The 21,818-nt window shown below is 40.4% G+C and overlaps 1 long non-coding RNA gene across 2 annotated transcripts; it reads left to right on the top strand.

Annotated features, from left to right (window-relative positions):
- Window positions 1-533: 533 nt before the first annotated feature.
- Window positions 534-10,726, top strand: LOC138752457 (uncharacterized). 2 transcript variants are annotated; one of them, XR_011350661.1, is made up of 5 exons: window positions 534-686; window positions 2,900-3,034; window positions 3,497-3,559; window positions 5,654-5,903; window positions 10,501-10,726. It is a non-coding gene; the product is annotated as an uncharacterized lncRNA (long non-coding RNA). The 2 variants fall into 2 exon arrangements; XR_011350660.1 differs by having other exon boundaries at window positions 5,619-5,903.
- The last annotated feature ends 11,092 nt before the right edge of the window (window positions 10,727-21,818 follow it).

The raw sequence follows: 21,818 nt of genomic DNA, 5'->3' as shown, positions 1-21,818 counted from the left end.
TGGACTTTCATTTTTCCATCTTACCCATAATATTTCTTCCCCCCCCCGAGAATTTTAACCCTTTCAATTCTACCCGTATAAATGCCCACATCTCTTTCAACTCTCTGTAGATCCAACCCAACACTTTGAACTGTTGCTTTCACTTTGAAGCCCAGTCCAACCTTCCACTTTTCACCTGCTTCAAGTCAGATTGAACATCTTTCCTCTCAGCCAGAATGACGAGAATTTGACCCATGGTTATAAGTCAAGATGGTTCACATTTGGATCTTTTGGTTTAAGATCTGAATCCAACCCCAGGGATGACATCTCTCTCTCTCCTTGCCCATCTTCACCTGGATCTGGACCTTCCTCATCTCCCTTTTCCCCTTGATCTCCCCTGTCAAACCTGCAGGGATCTACTGCATCTCTGGGCTGACAGGTCCATCGGCCTGCAGTTCCTTCTTGCCACCAGCACGGCTGGGAACGGGGCTGTTGAGCGACCTTCCCGTTGCCGAGGCTTCCTCTCTGCGTCTACGTAGAGGGAGAGGCGGGGCCTTCTCCACTGTTGAGCCTCTGATGTAGGGGAGACGCGAAGTGATGCCTCCTTCCCGGGGTCGGCGGCAGGGAACGCTGCTTCCCTCGGGAATTGGCCACTGTCTGGTCCCCAACATAATGGATGCGGGTGGGAGAGGAGGGCCGCCCCTCAGGTAAGAGGTGGAGAAGGGTGGGGGGAGAACTGGAGGAATGATGACAGAGTGATGGGGAGAAGGAGGAGGGGGCTCTTCCATCCTGAGAACCCCTGGATTCCCCTTTCTGATTCAATGCTCCATTTCCTGCACTTTGGCCAGGACATTGTTGGGCTCAATTCATCCCTTCAACCTGCTCTGATCTGAAAAGAGCCAAATCTCACTTTAGTTCAGGATCTCACAATAACTGGTCAGCTTTTCAAATACCACATATTGGCCTCGTTCATCGCTGTCTCCTGTAGGGCTGATCCCTTGACGGGAACATATATCAGAAATCTGATGCCCTCATGTCCAAAGGATGAGTCTGTGATGGTGAATGGGGTGGCCAGGGCGGGCACATGCGATGACAGGGCCTGTTCCCATGCTGCATGTCTAAAATGAAGAGAAAAGCAATCTACCTGTGGCTGAATAATTGCTTCAGGTGACGGAGGCTTGGACATCTGGATCATTGGCCGTGATTTGGAGAAGGTAGGACCTGTCCAAAGAGGATGGGATGCAGCTGAAAGGGAAGGGGTTCCCATATCCTGGTAGATGGGTTCACTGGAGATGTTGGGGATGGTTGAACAGATTTGGGCAGGAAGGGGAAAACCAGAAGAATAGAGGCGAGAAAGGAGCGGATGGTTGAACGAAGAGAGCAACGAGAAACGACTAAATGAGGAAGGACAGGCAATGGATGGAGCAGAAATGCAATCAGTTGGAGGGTTTCCGATATATTTATTTCAGTGTTAGGATGTGGAAGATGGGAGAGGAATCAGTATGTTGAATTACAATATTGTGGCTGTTATAGAGACTCGGCTGACACAGGATAGGATTGACTGTTACAGGTCCCTGGTAAATAGGTTTCAACATGGTCCAGAAGGGTGGAAATGGTCATGGTAGCTTTCAAAATCAGAGATGCTTCACTCGTTCAGAAAAGGAGGTCAGCGGATTAACATTTCATCACCGACTAGAGGGGTGGAATGGCCTGGTTTCAGTGCTGTCATGTTCTCTGGTTGTCTGGTTCTATGACTGTTCACTCCAACAGTGTGGCAGGACGTCCCAGGAAGCAGGAAGTTCTTTTTATTGGGATTAGTATATAGGCCCAGGGTCAGAGTATTTAGAGGTTGTCTGGGAACGATTGTTTGAGAAAGTTGCACACAAACATTTTAAATTACAGAAAGCTTGTAGGACCTTTGCAAAAAGCAATAAAGTTGCAGAATACAGCTTGTCTCGGAGAGCATGTAATCTTTGCAGGGAATGGACAGAACAGTTTCGATCTCAGAGATGGAGGGTGTGAAACAGAGAGAGAAATCAGTTCCAGAAGGATAAAGTTGGCCAACGTTCGGAAGGTTGTCTGGTCAAAGGAGAGGATTAGCTGTCTGAGGTGACCCAAAAGAATGAGCATCATCTGGAAAACCCTGAAGGGAGCATGTATTGTAAGCAAGACTGATTGGAAAGGAATCAAATGTGGATATCCTGGAAAAGGAATCTCACTCTGAAAACCAGCAAGAACCCACCTGAATGGTAACCATTTGCCTGTTAAACACCAAAGCCTGGTGAACTTTGTGAATGCTAACTTCTGTGTGAGTACAAGAATTGCTTGCAACCAGTGAGATTGGACTGTGATCCAAAGAACGTTTCCAATCTTATCTATACATTACACATACCTGCGCATAGTATTAGAGGGCGGGGGATTAGGTAGGTGAAGTAATAATTTAAAGTTTAATTCTGTTTATTTGATCAATTATAATTACAAACTACTTTTGTTTCATAACCCGTTGTTGTGCATATCTATTCCTGCTGCTTCATGTGGACCTCTGGATTCCATAACAATGTGCATGTACTGCAGGCTCTGGAAGTACCTTCCGAAGTAGACAATAAGAAGGCAAACGTGTATACAGTTCATACAGGGGTGTTGGTAGCTCAAATGATTTCATATTAGGAATTGTTTTTTTTACTGCCAGTTCAAACAATGTCTGAAACGTGACTCACAGGTCCAGTGGCTTTACTTCCTCCATGGGTGATCAGTGTGAGCAGAGGAATTTGAACTGGTCCAAATAACAAACCTTTAGCACCATTTCTGCTTCCTCCTGCTCCTCTTACTTGAATCTGCTTGATTTCTGCTGATCGGATCACTTTCAAAATGCTCTGAACTGTTAACCTTAGAAACTGATGTTCTCCCCATTCCTCCACAGTAGATTTAAGGATCCTTTTGTTTGAACATACATGGAAACTACCAATCCAGGGATTAAGCAAGAATGGGAAGTGCACAGCCACAGGTCTCTGGAATTGTTTTTTTGGCTGCAAGGATGACAAATATAAGTTAATGGGTGAGAGGAAATACATTAAACTACCATTTTGTCACATTATGCAAGTGGTAAGGAATCTCCCAGCCTCTGGAAACCATGTTATCTCTGAAGGCATCATAAAAAATAACATTACTGATCAGAAAGCATGTTGATTTCTGTCATGGAAAACCTGCTTGTTTAATTTAAGTATGTGACCCTTTTATTCCATGAGCTGAAATGAGTGGCTATGATAGAGTGATATGTTCAAATGGATTTGGTCAATACACACAGATTGGATTAGAAGCTTATCGGAATTCAGAATTCGTAACCGGCCCAAAATCGGAATGGAAATGCTCCATGCTCAGTGATTTCTGATAGTGTGTGACCCAATAAGATCGGATATGGTGGATACAGACACTTTCACCAAATTATTGATGGAACTGGGGGATTATACGGCGATGAATGTACAGTGCCCAAACTTAGTGTCAATTCTATTTATTGCAGAGAATTGAAATATTGGAATCTCTTATTTCACATGGCAGAAGGTGAAGACACGAAAGGGTAAAGGTGTGTATCAGAATTCCTTGTGGAAGCGTGGACATGAGAATGGGTTTGGATGTCTTGCCAGAAACTAAGGTTTGTCTAACCCGCTGAATCGTGGAAAGAGCTGGGTGGACAAGGGAAGGGCACAACAGATGTTGGAGCAGCTTTGTCGTGGATGGGGACGTGTAGGAATAGTCAGATGGAGCCGAATTACTGGGGATTCTGATGTCGGTGATTAGGAGTCGTGGAGAAGAAGTGGATGTGAAGCAGGAGACCACACAGAAGAGAGAGCCGATGACAGGCAGATCAGGCAAAGGAGGCTCTGTTGAAGTATTGGAATTTCAGTGCATCTAGTGGACGACCTCAAATTATATGGTGAATTTCAATAGTTTGAAAAAATTGTGGACAATGTGAAACATATATTTGGAGCGACAAAGCATGAGATTTAATAGAGATACATAGATTATACCTGAGATAGGGTGGAACTGCAGGGTCTGCAGTTTCCCCTGTAAAATCCTATGCAGAGAAAGTGAGCATCTGAAACGCTGAACTTTCCATGGGCAAATATAAGCAACGTTTCGGGTTTCAGCACGTCATCAAGGGATGAGCTAAATATAGGTAGTGGCCTGAACAAAATGGTGGTGGTGGAGTGTGGGAAGGCAGCCCCACATCTAAGAGGTAATAGGTGTTTTAGTGAGGGAGAGCATACCAGCTCACTGGGGGAGAGGGTCTCTATGAAAGGAGATGGAAGGGGTGGAAAGATGGAGGAAAGAAGACAGAGTGATGTGGAAGAGAGGGAGAAGGAGAAGTGGGCTATTAGAAACTGAGAAATTGGTGTTTATGCCATCTGGTTGGGAAATGTCCTGACAGAAAATCAGGTGTGGCTTCTCCTAGTTATTGCTGGGGTTTCTTGGACAGCACCTAAGGGCATGGTCAGACACGTCAACAATGGCATGAGTCACAGAACTGAAGTGTTTGGCTACTGTTTAGTGACTAACCATTTTCGTCACTGTGACCCATCCGATAGGTGCGACATTTTCTCTGTAGTTTTGAACAGAACAGAATTGATTGTCATAACCACGCAGCCCATGTCTGAGTCTCATAATGATTAAACGGTTCGCAATTCGCACAAAGTCTAACCGGAAAATCTATAAATGAGTGGAATACACAAAAGTGTCGTGAAAACTCAGCAGTACGCTGCATCCATAGGAAGTACAGGGAAAACAATCATTTGTGCTTGGACAATGCGCCCAGGCCTGAAAATGCTTAGTTAACCTCTTACTTCCTACATGTACTGCATGACCTACTGGGATTTTCAATCAAGTTTTAGTATTGGAAATAGGAGCAAACTTTGCTCCATTAAAGAATGACATCAGATAATCTGCAACTTTGGGAAGGCAGGGCCTGTGGGACCGTATAACATGTGGGCTAGTTGGTAAGTGTTCGATTAAGACAATTTGTGACGTGGGGAAATGTACACCAGGTGCAACGGGCAAGGTTTGATCAGTTAGGATGTGGCCAGATGGTCCAGACAGTGTGTGGCTGGGGTTTATTCTCACAGGTGGGTCACAATGTGAAACAAGGAGTGTGTACACAGATTGATCAGATACTGTGTGACCCAAGGAGATATTCCCAAGTGGGTCAGACGCCGCATGACGCAAACTGCATTGGCATTTATGGGCCATACTGTGTGTGATAATGTCCTAGAGATGAATACGATAGTGTATGATCTGGAAGGATGCTGCAGGTGATCAATCTATGGGGACAGGTAAGAGGCAGACTATTCTATGCAGAGGATGATCTATGTTAGATTTCCCTGCTTCTTCTTTAACTGTGCCAGTAATGTCACTGTTCATGTTTACATTTATCGACTGCATCCGATTTCCCATGTTTCCTATGCTGCCCCATTTGAATGGGCATGTCTTGTCAGCTGGCATCGAACTGTTCATTCTGCTAATGACCCTGATCACATTTTACAACGCTGTCCTGTTCCAGACGCCTTGGGTAACCTTGTGCCATCAATTCCAATTGGTCGTTTGCTCTATTCCATGTTACTCTTTAACCTATAACCAATGTTTTACAGACTATATATTAAATTGGTTAACAATTATTTCCAAGAGGCATGGGGCAGCTGGCGCACCAAACGAAGATGATCTGGAAGAGGGAAACACATCACCAAAGGAAGCTCTGATTGAGGGCAGAGTCCCAGTGGAAGGTGATCCAGTTCCAAATGAAAGTGAACAGATGCAGTCCCAAGGGAATTACAGAAGAGACACGATTCATGAAGCTGGAAATGAACCAAGTGAGGAGTTTCTTGATGACAGGGAAGCATTAAATATGCAATCATCACCTCTTCACCAAGAAACAGGTGAGTGAATTGGGCAGGGAGTGAGGATGGATGAATGAGGAAGTTAAAGCTTGGACAAATGAGGAAGACTGAAGGATTGTGGAGTGGAGTTGAACAGCAAAGAATGGAAAAATGGGATGTGTTCGACAGATGAAGAAAGAATGTGAGGTTTACTTGGGCAAAAGGGGAAAGAAGTGGTGAGAGTGGTTGTATGATACATGACTATGTTCGGGAGGGGATAGTAAGAGTTGAGAAGGAGTAGGGAATTACATCAATAACATCCTTGTAAATCTTCTCTGCACCCTTTCCACCTTATCTATATCCTTCCTATAATTTGGAGACCAGAACTGAACACAATACTCCAAACCTGGCCTCACCAACACTTTAAATAGTCGCAGCTTCACTTCCCAGCTCAACTCCTCTATGCTATGATTTATGAAGGCTAGCATAGAAAATGCCTTCTTAACCACCCTGTCAACATAGGAACTCAGCTTCAAGGAATGCTGCACCATAACTCGAAGATCTCCTTATTCTTGTACATTCCCCAATGTCCTCCCCTTTACTACATATGTTCTATTTTGATTGTTTTTACTGATATGAAGCTTCTCACACATTAAATTCCACATTCCATCTTTAAGACCAACTCTGCAGACAAACCAAATCCCGTTGTAATCCCTGAGAACCATCCTCGCTATCCACCACACCCCTATTTTCGTATCGTCTGCATATTTACTTACCCTGTTAACTGCCCCATCACCCAAATCATTAATATAAATTATGAACAACAGGGATCCTACCACCGATACTTGAGGTACTCCGCTCGTCACAGCCTTCTATCCTGACAGACAGATAATTGTCGACTATGACTCTCTGCTGTCCCTCCTCCAGCCACCTCTGAACCCATCTTACTATTCCTCTATCAATTCCAAGTGACTAAACCTTCCTTACTAACCTATAATGTGGAACCTTATGAAAAGCTTTGCTAAAATCCAGATAGACTACATCAACTTCATCCACCTTTCTTGTCATTTCTTCGAAAAACTCAACATGACTACCCCTTCACAAACCCATTCTGGGTGCTCCTGATCAATCCCTGCATATCTTGATATGCATATCACACCATCTCTAAGAATACACTCCATAACTTTCCACACCACCGACGTCAAGATAACAGGCCTATAATTAACAAGGCGGCACAAGCTCTGTTTCTGAAGTTAGAAGAACTGACAGAAGAGTTGATGAATCCCCTGATTTGTCCTCGCACATTTTGGGAATATTTGAAATGTTCGGAGGCGAGTGACTCATTGTCACTCACGGACTTGAAGAACCAGGTGTGCGCTAAATTCATCCACAGAAGAGCGTTGCTGATCGGTGTTTCGACACTGTTGAAAGAGAACAATATTTTGGGGGTTGTTTCGTTTTCCTATGAATAAGCGAGGGATCTACGGGTTCCAAAGAGTGGTTGCCTTCCTGGAAGAAGGAGAGTGGAGGTCCCAGCGGGTGGATCAATTGTGGAAGGAATTGGTGGGATTGCAATTCAGGACCGCTGAGGTGGATGGAAGCAGAGACAATCACGACGGACACGCTAAATTCCTAATCCCCGTGAAAGAATGTATTTGTCAGAGTCTTGGAGATTGCAGACTATGGAGGAAGTGATATGAATGGATCCGACGGGTTTCTAGCCGGCTCCAATCTGGCAGCATGGAAGCAGCTCAGAAGGAAACTGAAGAATTTTCAAATTTGACTTGGTCTGCATGACTGAACGGAGATGAACAGCTTCAAGCTTAAATAGGTGTCAGGGACTACAATTCACCGCTCACTCGGTTGTTGTGAACTGTTGAAAGGGCCGTTTGGAGTTATCCCCCTTTGGTCTGTGAAAGAGTTCTTTCAAAGAATTGTCGATTGTGGAATTTAAAACGACAGTTGCTTTGTTTGATCATTTGGATCCAAATCGTGGAGTCTGGTGTGGACTTGAGAAGAACCCATTGTTCAGCAGGTTAAAGTAATACTTAACTTCTCGAGGGGAAGTACCTCCGTCGGGGTAATTTAATTTTCAATGTTCTCATATCGAAAGGGCAGAGGCGATGTCAATGCAGAGAAATGAATGTTGTCCTCCTTGAGGACTCAGTCCTTCCAATTTCTGGGAGTTATCATCTTCAAGCATCTGCCCTCGTGCCTTCATGTCCATTCAATCCCGAAGAAGAATAGCAGAGGCTAAACCTTGTGAAGTGCTTGAGATGGTTCTGTTTGTCATCAATGATTCATAAACTGTCGACACGGATAATGTGTCTGGGCTGGAGGCGCCAAACCGCAGGACAAGAATCAACTCCAGAGGTTTGACAAACTTGGCCTGGACATCACGGGCATCAGACTGAACTCCAGTCAGGGAATCGCCGAAACCATACCACACAAAAGCTGATAATAGGTTTATATAAACCTTTGCTTCATTAATGGTTACGCGAGTAATTTTAATGAAGTGGGAAGATTATGTTCCACCCAATCACTTTAACTGGTTACATGATATCATGTTTTAAGATTGCAAAATCGATATAATATTAAAGAATAAAGGTTTGGATTTTACTGCCTTCCATTTCATTCCCTCTGATGCTATAAAGAAAAATGAAATTTCATGACTAGTTCATGACCATAAATTCGGATTCGGATCACCTGTGTGTGGCTGGGAGGAGATCATTTGCACCTCTCCCATCACGGTGGATATTCACTGAGCTGTTTTCAGCTCTGACAATCCAGTTTCAAATCTTACACTTATACCTAAACCGCGCATCTTTGTTGAATAATGAAGATCGTTTTCGTATTAATAAAAATAGAGACACTTTATATTGCTTTCTCCTGACCCTGACCTAGAGAGTGTGTGGAAATCATACATGCGAACCAGCTCCACCTGGCCATGAAAATGCAGCGATCAGTTCACATTGGGTTTAATACGATAAGCGGTAACGTGGCGCTGCATTGAAGATCGAACAATGGCGTTTCCTTGGCAGTCAACTTAACATTACCACGAGAAACAGGGTTACAGGGTATCCACGCGAAAACCTAACGTAGTTATAGGTGTCTTCAGGTGGATCGATGTGCAGGGTCGCCACCACTGATTATTGAGTCCGTCGACCCATCAGAATTAACCGAGTTGCAATAATAGGGTGAGTGTTATTTCTATAATTTTGCACCATGGCTCTCCTTTGGAATTCACCGTTCAGTGATGCGGAAAATATTGCGTTGTTTGTTTAGTTCAAAAATGATGCAAGGTGTTGTGAAATAAGGCATTCTCTTGTTCTATATAAAGAAGCAATTTGCGATTTGATCTCGACAACGAACTGCACCAGCAGGACGCAAAGAACCCGAAATTGGCAGAATCAGAGACGACCGACCAGTTGAACTTTCGATCTGTTGAGAATTCAACAAAATTTTTGATGTTATTTGTTCGTAATTTATTTCTGACATTAAGTTTACTTGTAACAGTCGAAATATTTTCATCTTCTGAATTTTATCCCGTGTGAATCCTCAAGTACGAAACTCAAAGAAAGAATCGTACAAAAGCAAATGGCAAGTGTCGACTCTGTGGACATATCTTATACCCTTCTCACAGCGATCGGCATCCCTGGTAATTATTTCACGCAACAGGGTCATTGAGAAAAGTCCGAGATCAGAATATCTTTTCGTCCGAGAGCGTCTGATCTCCTTCAGTGTTACATTATTTTAAAACAATCACAGCGCCTGCGCTCTTCGTTTTTCGCGAGAATGTCGAATTGTTTCGCCGACATGTGGAATTGTCTCACAATGATCTTGCCCATTAGGCAGAGGTTGGAGCTGCAGTCGGCGTCGATACGGATCCTGATTTACCGGCACCGCCTCACGTTCACGAATTGGAGCAGTTTAAGGAATTCGAAGGGCATTCCCACGTTTGCGGTGCGAAACGATGTGATCCACACTAATATCTATTTAAAGTTAAACGAAACCTTCCAGTGTTTTGGCAATGCGTCAAGTCAGCGCATCCCGTCCATATTCGCATCACCCTCCAAGACCTTTCCGCATCTTTGCAGAATTATTTCGTTGCTGGTAATGAAAACAGATAATTCGGTGCCACATGACAGTTACCGAATGCAAGCTTCGACTTCCTTTCTTTTCCCGATTTGTTGAAGCCAATCTCACTATCTCTCTATTGAGGATTCATTTACCCAGCAGTATCCTTATTACACTTCCCAGAATTTCATTAACACGGCGTCCCGATACGATCTTTGTTCAAGACCATGGCTGCAATGAAGTCTCAGTGGTTTGGGATCTTGATTGGGACGTCAAGAATTCAACGGGCCGACCCATCGAATCTGTCACACTGAACGGTGTGTTCCCGTCACTTCCTCTCCATGAACTGTTTGCCAGCACACTCCGGATGAATCCACGATGATTTCCTTATCCTTCAATTGAGTAAATTAAAGAATCGTAGATGCACCAAGTTGGGGAGATTTCAATGATGTATCAATGTATTAATAATCTTTTATTTCATACGTTTGAATGCTGGATCCGCTAAGAAAGATCAATTCATAACACGTTTACGTGTTTGCTTCGACGATTAACACAATCTTACTGTAATTTTTTTCCTCAGTGAACTTGGTGGCCATCGTCGTATTCATCCGAGGAAACTGTGGTCTCTCCAAATGTATCACTCGCTACCTGCTGGCCATGGCTGTCGCTGACTTAATGGTGGTGATTCTCGAGGTTCTGCTCTTTCACTTGGTCACAGGTTACCGATTCGCTTGGAAAACAAATGAATCAATTTTGTTCAACATGGCCATCCTCTTGAATAAAGTTCCGTTCTGCCTTGTTCACTATGTCCTGTGTCACGTCGCTATTGATTGTTCCGTGTGGTTCACTGTCGCTTTCACTTTCGATCGCTTTGTGGCTATTTGTTGTCGGAAGATCAAAGAAAAATACTGCACTCCAAAATATGCGTTTAGTATAATTAGCACAATATCTATCGCATTCTGTTTCAAGAACATTCCTTTTTATTTCATGTATTTAGATTTAACAGAAGATAATGATATATGTGGAGTGAGACGTGTTCTTCCATCTTCAAATTCCTTTGAGGGGATTTACTGGGTCGACCGCCTGCTGAACCCGCTGCTTCCTTTCTTCCTCATTTTAACCCTCAATGCTCTGACCGTCAGACAGATACTGGCAGCGAGCCGTGTCCGCAGGAAACTGAGGGGGCAGCGAGATGCCGAGAAACAACGCGACCCGGAGATGGAGAGCCGGAGACAATCCATCATTCTGCTCTTCACACTGTCGGCGAGTTTTCTTCTCTGCTGGGCGACCACCACCATGGTCTTCATTCTCATGCGGTGCCTTCGGACAGACCTGGAGACTTCCATCCGCCTTTATTTTGCAAATATGGCGGGGTCAGTGATTCAGCTTTTTAGCTGTTGCACCAACACCTTCATTTACGGAGTGACCCAGAGAAAATTCAGAGAGCAGCTGATCGCTCCCGTTCAAAAACTTGTTGAAAAGTTCAGGCAGCGCGATACGCGTAGGTGAATGTATCAAATCATTTTCGCTTTTCACCCTGAATACGATACCAGTTCAGAATCACGGAAGGAAAACTGTCAGGAAACACTATTAGATTTATCCACAGATTCGAAGGTTTTCTTCTTCACTGAGAAGCAATTTTGTTCCATGTTCCTGATTTACTCATCAGCGATCAGCTGCGTTACTCTGCATGTGGCAATGGGTGGATGGTGTGTACTGTGCAGGAGAATGTTTGGATTGTAGGTAGAGATTTACAAGATAACACAGATGTTCGACTACTTGAGTGAACACGGTGACAATCACCGTTTCCTCTCCAACCTCTCGAGGGACCTATCCTGGACATGCATGTTATTTCATTGGCCAGCACACAACTTATTTCGAAACACAGTCCATTAGATGTAACTGCAGTGCAACAGGAATGTCATATTGTCAAGATATTTTGTTGTCTTTCATGGAGTGAATGTCTTCGACCCCAACCCCCCACTTTGTTTCTCATCTAATCACTTTGCGTTGAACTCGGGAGACTTTAATCATTTAACACCAAGTCATTTTACAATATTTTCCTGTGTTCACATTAATAGGCTGGACGTCATTTATAGATAATGTTGATAAAACTTGTCTCCACGTTCTGAGTCAAAGCAGTTGGCTGTGAACTTCAGAGATGCTACTCACATTCCTATATACCAAGGACAAATCATCTTACAACTTTCCAAACCTCCAACGGAAATGTTATTACTCGTTTAACATTTATCGCAACATTTATTCTCCAATGCATCAACATTCTGTTAAATCGCCTCTGTATTCATCACGACGTCCAAACCCGGATATCCATGCCAGATAAATTAACGCCAGGGAATGTTTAATAATTCTGCATAACATAAGTGACTAAACCCTTTTGGTCATTGGTCACATGCAGCAAAATGAAAAGGAGTCACGGTAAAGCACTATTAAGGATGACAGTTTTCTTCAAGTAGATCAGAAAAACCGACCTGAAATTTTAGCTGTTGATATTATGGTAGATTATTGATCGTGTTCACATATTTCCGACAGAATTTCTGTATTTCCTGCTCTTAAATGTAATTTAACTGAAAACAATAAAAATTTAAATTTCTTTTACAGTTGTATACATTCGGAACCACTCATAACATGAACGACTGTCTCTTAATCTCCATCGCAACATTTTCTGCAGAAAATTATATGTAAAATTAAGAAATAATGCATGGTATTGAATTGGTGTTGTTTTTGAATTGGGCGGCGTTGTACAGTCAAAAAAACCCGGCACATTGATTATTTTACTGAATGCATCTTATTAAATTTGGAGACAGTTTCAAACTCGGTACATTTGAGGGTCCATTGCAAAAATCAATACTTGGTGAATTAGTTTTAGCCCGTCGATTTAAAATAAAGGTACTTCAAGACTGCCTGACATCTACAGGTTGCGATTCGCTCCTCCGTTCAATCATGTTTCTGCTTGAGAGCAAAGTCAAATTTAGGTTCTTTGAAATGAATTCAATGTAAAAATTTATGGATTATGGAATCTGAGTTTACTGCAGTCTCTGCCAATATGCCTATCTAATTTTTACTGTTCAATAACGGAACATTATGTGGCAAAAGAATATGAACGAATTATTCTCTTTGCTGGTCAGGAAATGACCACCTCGTGAGGTGTGAAGTTGTTGGATGCAGAGAATGCATTGATAGCATAAATGTGTTGGATACTGATTTATCTCACAATCCACGTAAAGACAATTCATTTTTAATGAATTTTCGCATCAGACTATGTAAATTAGATATTTTCCTCCTTTTCAAATTTTGGATCCATTTGTTTTAATTTTTGTTATACTACACATCATAGAATAACGTCCTCTGAATTCCAGTCGGAACAAATCTTACTTAGTCCCAAATAAGTTTTTGTTTCTTTGATTTATCATTGATTTAAGCTCATACAAACAAATGCACAAACAACTAAATCTTGTTGCCCAGAACAATCAGATAGTGGGAATAAAATACGACCAAATTTAACGAGGTGAACATCTCTCTGTCGGCAATCAGAAAGCAGTCAGAGAACGAAACAGAGAGGAAACTAGTGGTGTATTTCAATTCAGGAAACTCTTTCGATCGAGGCACCAAAACCAGGAGATGCAGTGCAATGTATGAAGAGGCACCAACAGGTATACGATCTTGTGATCATTGTCGAGTCAAAGGCGGTAATGCTGAGAAAATTTAAATTACTGTGAGTTTATATCTCGGAGGATTCATCCTGGACCCTAAACTCAAATATAATGAAGAAAGTATGAGGCGAGTTCCGAGGTTTGGAAAACTTTCCAAACGGTTGCAGACGTGTCACGGAACGTGGACGGATAAGCTGGGTCAAGGCCCGTGCGGAGGCTCCATTAATTCAGAGAACACGTCCTTGGACAAGGCAGTGGACGCAGCCCAAAATATGACAGACCAAATTCACACCGGCATCTTGATCCTGCACATGGAAAGCTGCCACTGGAGCGCAATTGCAATAATCATGTATTTTCGACACAGAAGACACACTTCGTTGTCGATACTGCGATGGGAAAATAGGTACAGATATCTGAGCCTCAGGTGTCACACCAATAGTTTGAGAATCAGTTGCTACCTACCACATCAGAGTCCAAAACATTAAATACACTGAGAAACGTAGTTAAAATTCAGTAATAACTAAATTTCAGTAATGACTAAACTGTCTTTAAAACCACAAAAAATATAACAATTTACAAAATATACATGTTATTATAAAGTAACAATGTTGAGAGGATTTTATACATGATCAATTTAAACATCTTAACAGACAATCCGCTAGAATATTATTTGAACTTCTGATATGAATAATTTGCAGATTATATTCTTGAAATATCAAACTCCAGTTTAACAATCTTCTGTTCTTGGTCTTCATTGTATTCAAAAACACTAACGGATTTGTAGTCAGTAAATACCACAATTGGTTCTTGAGATGTACTGAGATACGCATCAAAATTCTCCAGAGATAACACAATAGACAATAGTTCTTTCTCAATAGTGAAATGGTTTTTGATGAACATTGAATTTCTTTGAAAGGTAGGTAGCTGGATGGTCAATTTCATTACATTTTCTGCAATAAAACTGACCCTGCTGCTCCCTCACTCGCGTCCACTGCTGCAGAAAAATCTTTATCAAGATCGGGAGATTTTAACACAGGATAATGGCATAACTTATCCTTTAAATATTGTAAAACTGTCTCACATTCTTTACTCCACACAACTTTCTCCTCTTTCTTCAAAATGCTTTTTAAAGGAAGGGAAAACTCAGCAAGATTTCTGCAAAACTTCCTATAATATCCTGCCATACCTAAAAACCTTCTCACTCCAGTCTTGCCATTGGGAATAGGAAGCTCAGAAATTGCATTCACTTTTGCTTGAATAGTTGCAGCCTTGCCATGACGAACTCCATGGCATTTGCCACTCTTCGCTAAGTTAGCACTTAAGTTTGCTTTAGATAATCTTTCAAACAATTTGTCCAATTCGTTCAAATGTTCTTCCCATGTGTCATATTTTGTGAACAAGGAATGAAAATATGCATCTGCATGTGTTAACCCCTGGATTACCGAATTAATCATCCTTTGAAATTTTGCAGGGACATTTATCTTGTCAAAAGGCAAGATATTATACTCATATAAACCAGATGCAGTAAAAAAAAGCAGAAATATTCCTTCCTCTCTCAGTTAAAGGCAGACACCAGTCACCCTTCAACAAATCCAACTTAGTAAGAGATTTAGCTTTTCCAATTTTATCAATGCAATCATCTATTCTTGGAATAGGATAAGTATCTCATTTAGTTACTGAATTAACATTCCTGTAATCTGGACAAAACCTAACAGTTCCATCTGGTTTCGGTACCAGAATACAAGGAGAACTCCACTCTGAATTTGAAGGTCTAATAAAACCATTTCTCAACATATATTCCACCTCCTAATCCATGATATTATTTTTCTGTATGTTTATTCTGTGTGGGTGTTGTTAATTGGGACTTGATGTTACAAAATCCACATCGTGATAATTCACTGATGTTCTCTTTGAAACGTCGTGAAACAGATTTGTGTACTTTAAAATTAATTCCTTCAATTGTATATGTTCTTCTGACTTAAGATGAACTAAGATTTCCTCCAAATTCTCCAGCCTTTCTGAGTTAGACAGGTACACAGGAACCATGGTTTCTTTCAGGTTACCCTCACAAGATTTCGATTCCATAATCTCATCATCCACCACTCCCTCCACTCTGTAAGCAACCAACACCTCTGATACAGATTGTTCTCCACTACCATTATCTTCATAATAAGGTTTAAACATATTTAAATAACAAAGCTGAGCATTATTCAATCTATCTGAAGTGTTAACAACATATTGATTAATTTTGATTTAATTGTGTACGGACCAGAAAATCTAGCTTTCAAAGGATAACCATGTGTTGGAAACAAAATCAAAACTTTACTTTCTAATTTAAAATTCCTCACTTGAGCTTTTCTGTCAAATAAACGCTTCATTTCACCCTGAGCCATTTGTAAAATCGCTTGAGCCAAAGTTCACACTTTTTGTAGTCTATCCTTCAATATAGAAACATAATCCAGCAAGTCCAACTGCACATCCTCATTAATCCACTGTTCTTTGTTCTACATCATAGGCCCTCTAACCTGGTATGCAAACACAATTTCAAGAGGGCAAGGACTCCTATTGACTCCTGCACACCCTCCCATGCTGCAAATAAAAATAAATGAATACATTCATCCCAATCTTTACCATTCTCGGAAAAATAAATTCTCATCATACTTTTAAGAGTAGAATGAAATCTACCCAAACCTCCTGGGGTTCAGGCTGATATGCAAATGAAGTGATCTGTTTTATTTCAAACTCATAAAGTAATTGTTGAAAGAGCCCAGACATAAAATTAGATTGTAATTATTCTGAATTTATTTGTGGAATCGAAAAACTGTGAAAAATAACTGATAAATGTATTTATTGCTCCCCATGAGGTCTTTTGTGGGTGGGGGTGGGAGGAGGGGTAGGGTGGTTCTGTTTATATATTTTTTAGACTTTTATATATGTGTATTTTTAAATTATTAAATACATTTTCAAAAAAATTGTTATTTTATTGTAGCATGTTACATATTTATTGAACATTAGTGATTATTTAGTGATTTTAAAGACAGTTTAGTTATTATGAATTTTAACTCAAGGGTTAGATTCCTTTAAATGGAGAAGGAGGGACAGAATATTTTGGAATAAAATTGGGAGATAAATTGTGAAAGGTTAGAGTAGGTTGCATACATACAACCTTTAAATCAGATCTTATTTGAAATTCAGGAGAATTCATATCCAGAGTGGCTTTACAAATCCTGTGAAGAATGTCTATGGACACTTCACCAAAAGTTGTTAATTGTATTGTAAAGCAAAAAAAATATCCTGACAACCCTTTACAGAGTTTTAAGGAAGGCTCACAGAAAGGTCACTGATGCATTATTATTTACCTACAAACAATGGATGAATGAAAAGACCACTTCTATAGTTTGCTAGAGAAGGTCACGCAGTTTTGCAAGCACAAGCGTTCAGTCGAGAAATCTGGCAGTTTCTGTGTGTGAATCACAGAGAGAGATCGAGAGCGAGAGCGAGAGAGAGAGAGAGAGAGAGAGAGAGAGAGAGAGAGAGAGAGAGAGAGAGAGAGAGATGAGAGAGACAGACAGACAGACAGACATCAGGTGGAAAGATATCTTTCACTGAGTGACAAGCAGAAGGCTTGTTGGAACTGAAACAAAAGCTCTATAATGGAAGATGGCTATAGGACTGGCTGTCTAAATGTTTCACTTAGAATACGGTAAAGAGAAAGGAACTCTGTGGTAACCTAAAAGAGAGAGGTTATTATCTGGAGAATCCCGATGGGGCAAGTGTCATCGGCAAGACACTGAGATGACTGTGCGAAGTACCACAATTGTGGAAATCCTCGAACAACATATCTCTCTCTGCAAACCCTACAAGACAGTTCCTGAGCAGTACCCATTTAACTTTCGAGCACCAATACCTGGTGAACTCTACAGGCGTCAAATTCTGTGCATAATATAAAAATTGCGTCCAACCAGTGAACTTGAAAGAATGAGAAGTGCGATTAGACTGTAAACCACGAACTTTTCTTAATTTATACATACACATTACATCCGCGTCGGCTGCGAATTAGAAGGGGCTTAATATGGGTTAAGTTAAGTAAGTTAAAAATAGAGTTAAGTTAAAGTTTGACTCTGTTTTCATGTTTAAAGAAAATTAATGGAAACCTTTGTTTAAGTAACCATTTTTCTGGTGAATATTTTGAAGTCCATTTTGCTCGTAAATGAAGAATACAAATATATTAATATTCTCCCCGAAAACCATACCCTCTCCCCACCTACATCCCACCCCCACACATAACACCCAAAATAAAAGAAATAAACAGAAGGACTTTACACATATAATAATAAAATTGTCACTATGTTGTGTCCCGCCTCAATTCAGGGTAAAATGATTTACTATATTTTTAAGCCCATATATTTCATATATGTGTTCCATTTCTTTTTTTTTCGAAATTTATTTATAGTATCTCCATACATTCATTTCAAATTGACTTAGTATAATATTACATAATAGATACTAAATAATTTTCAAATTTTCACCCCCCCCCCCAACTCCCCTAACCCCTTAGGAAACCACCTTGTGGTGGTTAATTCCCAAAAACCCAAATGGGTGTGGTATAAACCACAAGTGACATATGACTTTCGGGAGCAGAAGTACCACTCCCTCCCTCCCCCCCCCAGGCAGACAAAATACACGTATAAACCAAAAAATCATCATTTCTTATATCCATAAAACCCCGGTCCATCAATTTAACCAATCTTATTCATAAACCCTTTTTTTTGAAAATCCAAACTTGATATTAAATTTTGCACCCTTTCCACCCTCCCAACACCGAGTTAAACATTGTTTACAATCAATAAAAGTTTTTTTTAAATTTTTTTTCAAGTCTTCCTGAATTTCATCCACTGAATTAAAACACCTCTGAACATCCCAGTTCAACACCAAATCTTCCATTCTTCTCAGTCTCAAGTTGAATTTGTAGCTTACTTTCCAAAAAGTTTTTTTCAAATCTTTTAAAATTTTCTTGAACATAATTCCTTCGGTCTTGATCTTCTAAAGCATCAATGTTATTCATAAGTTCTTTCTTCTGTGTTTCCCAATTTAATACCAAATTTTCCACTTTGTCAGTTTTCTCAATGTTAAGTTGAAATTATTGTTTATTTTCAAGAAAAACTTATTCAAAATTTTTAACTCTTCTTGGACATTGCTCCTTCGACTTTAATTTTATAAATCATCAATCTTGTTCATAGTTTCTTTCTACTGAATTTCCAAATGTAATAATAAAGTTTCCGTTTTTTCCAATTTTCTCAATATTAAACTGATCTTGTTGTTTAGTTTAAAAAAAACCTTTTCAAAACTATTAAAATCTGTTTGCAATGTATGCATACTCACAGATAATAAATTCACTCTTCCAATATTCCATCCAAAAAAAAATCACTGATAAATCTTATTGCAGGTCAAGGAGTTCCATATATATGTTTATCTTCAGAAAATATTTCAAATATTTCAAATCAACATTCGTCGCCATCTTTCAAAAAGGAGTCCGAAATCAAATTTAATAAGTTCTGTTCTTGAGAAAATTCCACCACCAACTCCGGCTCTGTCTGGGAAAATAGGTCAAATTTCTTCCAAAGTCAAAGAATGTAATTTTGTTCTGTATTTATAGATAATAAATTCATCCTTCCGATATTCCATCCAAAAAAAATCACTAATAAACTTTAATGTTATCTGGATTTTTAAAACTCACGGGCAACCAATGCCAATTACTGCAATTTATCTTCATAAAACATTTAAAATCAATATTCATCACCATCTTTCAGAGTGGTGTCCAAGGCCAGCTTATCCGACAGTCCAATTAATGAGCTCCGTTCTTAAGAAAATTCCAGCCTTGACTCCGTGGTTCTGTCTGGGCAAGTAGGCCGAGTTTCTTCCAAAGTCGGAGAGTGTAGTTTTGTTCTGTATTTGAACTCTATTTTCCTTAATCTTTGTTGCCATTTTAAACTAAAAACAATTGATAAGCAAAACAAAGACTTTTAACAGAAAAGAAATATTCTTAAAACGGGTATTTATATAACTACCTGGGGGAGACCGGGAATGCACGTCCGCTCCCTACGCCATCTTGCCACGCCCCCCCTGTGTTCCACTTCTTAACAAAGGAAAGTATAATTAATACGTTAATTTTAAGGTTTATTTTCCAATGGAATAAATGATCTCATTTCCATATGCCACCGTTCAATATTCAACTCGATCTCATTCTTCCAGGTAACAGCTAAGCCTTTTCTCAAAAGAGTTAACGCTAATAGAACAAATGCGATTAGAAACTTATCCAATTTTATTCAAATCTCAGATGTTTAAGATAACCCAATAGAAATCTGAAAGGAACAATTGAAAGATTATATATAAATTACAGTTTGGAAAATTTCATAATTCACCTCCAAAAGGGTTTCACTGTCTCACACTTCCATACCGAATGTAAAAAACAAACAACCTATTGATCACATCGAAAACACAATTTTTAAGAAGTAAACCTTTACTTCCTCAATTTCTCAGGAGTTACGTTTGATTATTTAATCAAACACAATAGAATATACTCCATATATTCAGCCCGATGATTCCAAACTCAACGACTGCTTCAAATCTTCAACATCAAGAAGACTTTGTGTCAACTCTTCTTTCTTTCCATTTATTCCATTTCCATGTCCAATTCCATTTCCATTTACCCACCTCTTAGGAGACAACGTAGAAGAACACCCTTTCCTTTGGAATTCCAGCAAAGAATTAGCAAAAACCAAAGCATCATGATTATTCTCAAAAAACTGAGCTTGAAAATTTCTATTAAAAACCTTCAAAATTGCAAGATAATGAAAATCAAACTTGAAGCATTTTAGCCACAACAAATCTTTGGCTGTATTAAATTCTCATAGTCTTCTAATAACCTCTTGGCTTAAATCGATATAAGAAAACTTATTTTGTACCATTAATGGAGATCAATTCTGCTGTGCGTTCTGCACGGCCATACGTAAAATCATTTCTCTATCTTGATATATTAAACAACGAATCAAGACTGCTCTCAGTGTTTGTCCTGGAAGTGGTTTTCTTCTCAGAGCTCTGTGAGCCCTATCCAGTTCCAAACCTTAAGGAAAAGTTCTTTATCCAGCGCTTAATTTTTTAAATAGTGTCAGCATCTTCAATGTCCTCTGGGAGACCAAATATTTTCACATTATTCGTTCCACTTTCATTTTCCAATGAATCAATCTTCTTCATTAAATCACTTTTTTGAATCACCCAATCTACAAAAGAATCTTCCACTTTTTCTCTATTATGTTCTACCTGAGTTTAACACTGATTGTAGGTCCATTGGCTGAACAGCTGCGGGTCTGGACACCCATCGCTGGCACCCTAACCTCTTCAGGACACCGGCGTTTGGGCTCCCCCACTGCCCATTCTTTATCCACCAGTTCTCGGAACCACGATGCCCCACGCAGGCCAGGCAAAGCTGTCAAACGTGCAGGAGCATCCTCCGACACTACACTGTGCGCCACTGGGCCACGCAGCAAGGTCACGGGTCCCCTTATCAGCCATGCCTCTGACGAGCACAACTTCTCGAGAACACAGGCCAGCAATGGCTGAGCTCACCAATGTGTCGGCACCATCTTGCGGAGGCAGGATCGGCGCTGAAGTCAGACTCGACCGGGCTGGAGTCCTCTGAGGCTCGGAGATTCCCAACGATGACTTCATGGATTCAGCTATGCAGATAGGCCTCAATTCTTCTGCACTTTCATATGGTATTTTTTTCTGAAGCTGAGGTTTAAATTTTTTCACATTAGATGCCATCATAAATCACTGTTATTTAAACAACTGTAAATCCTATTTTTAACCACTTTTATACTTTTTAAAAACTGGGTATTTAATGATTCAGCTGGGGAAAGGTGGAATACATGTCTTTCTTCTATGCCATCTTGCTGCACCCCTGGTTTCTCTATCTTTTGTTTTCATCGAGCATAGCGAAGAGATTGATGCAAGAGTCTCTCAGCTCTGGTATCACAACTGACTTTATTTGAATCTTGCGCTGCAGTCTTTTGGCCGTGTTCTGTTCCACCACCAACAACCCTACACTTGCGTCCGAATGATGCAAGCCCCTACACTACCATCCAGCATGGATTGGATTAGATGTTTATTTCCGGAGTGAGATATACCAAATTCAGGGAGCAGCTGAAGAGGGTTCTGCTCTCTGCCG

This window comes from Narcine bancroftii, chromosome 2 (assembly GCF_036971445.1).
Source record: "Narcine bancroftii isolate sNarBan1 chromosome 2, sNarBan1.hap1, whole genome shotgun sequence".
Taxonomy (NCBI): domain Eukaryota; kingdom Metazoa; phylum Chordata; class Chondrichthyes; order Torpediniformes; family Narcinidae; genus Narcine; species Narcine bancroftii.
The sequence above is the reverse complement of the archived record's forward strand: the minus strand, read 5'-3'. Positions and strand labels throughout refer to the sequence as shown.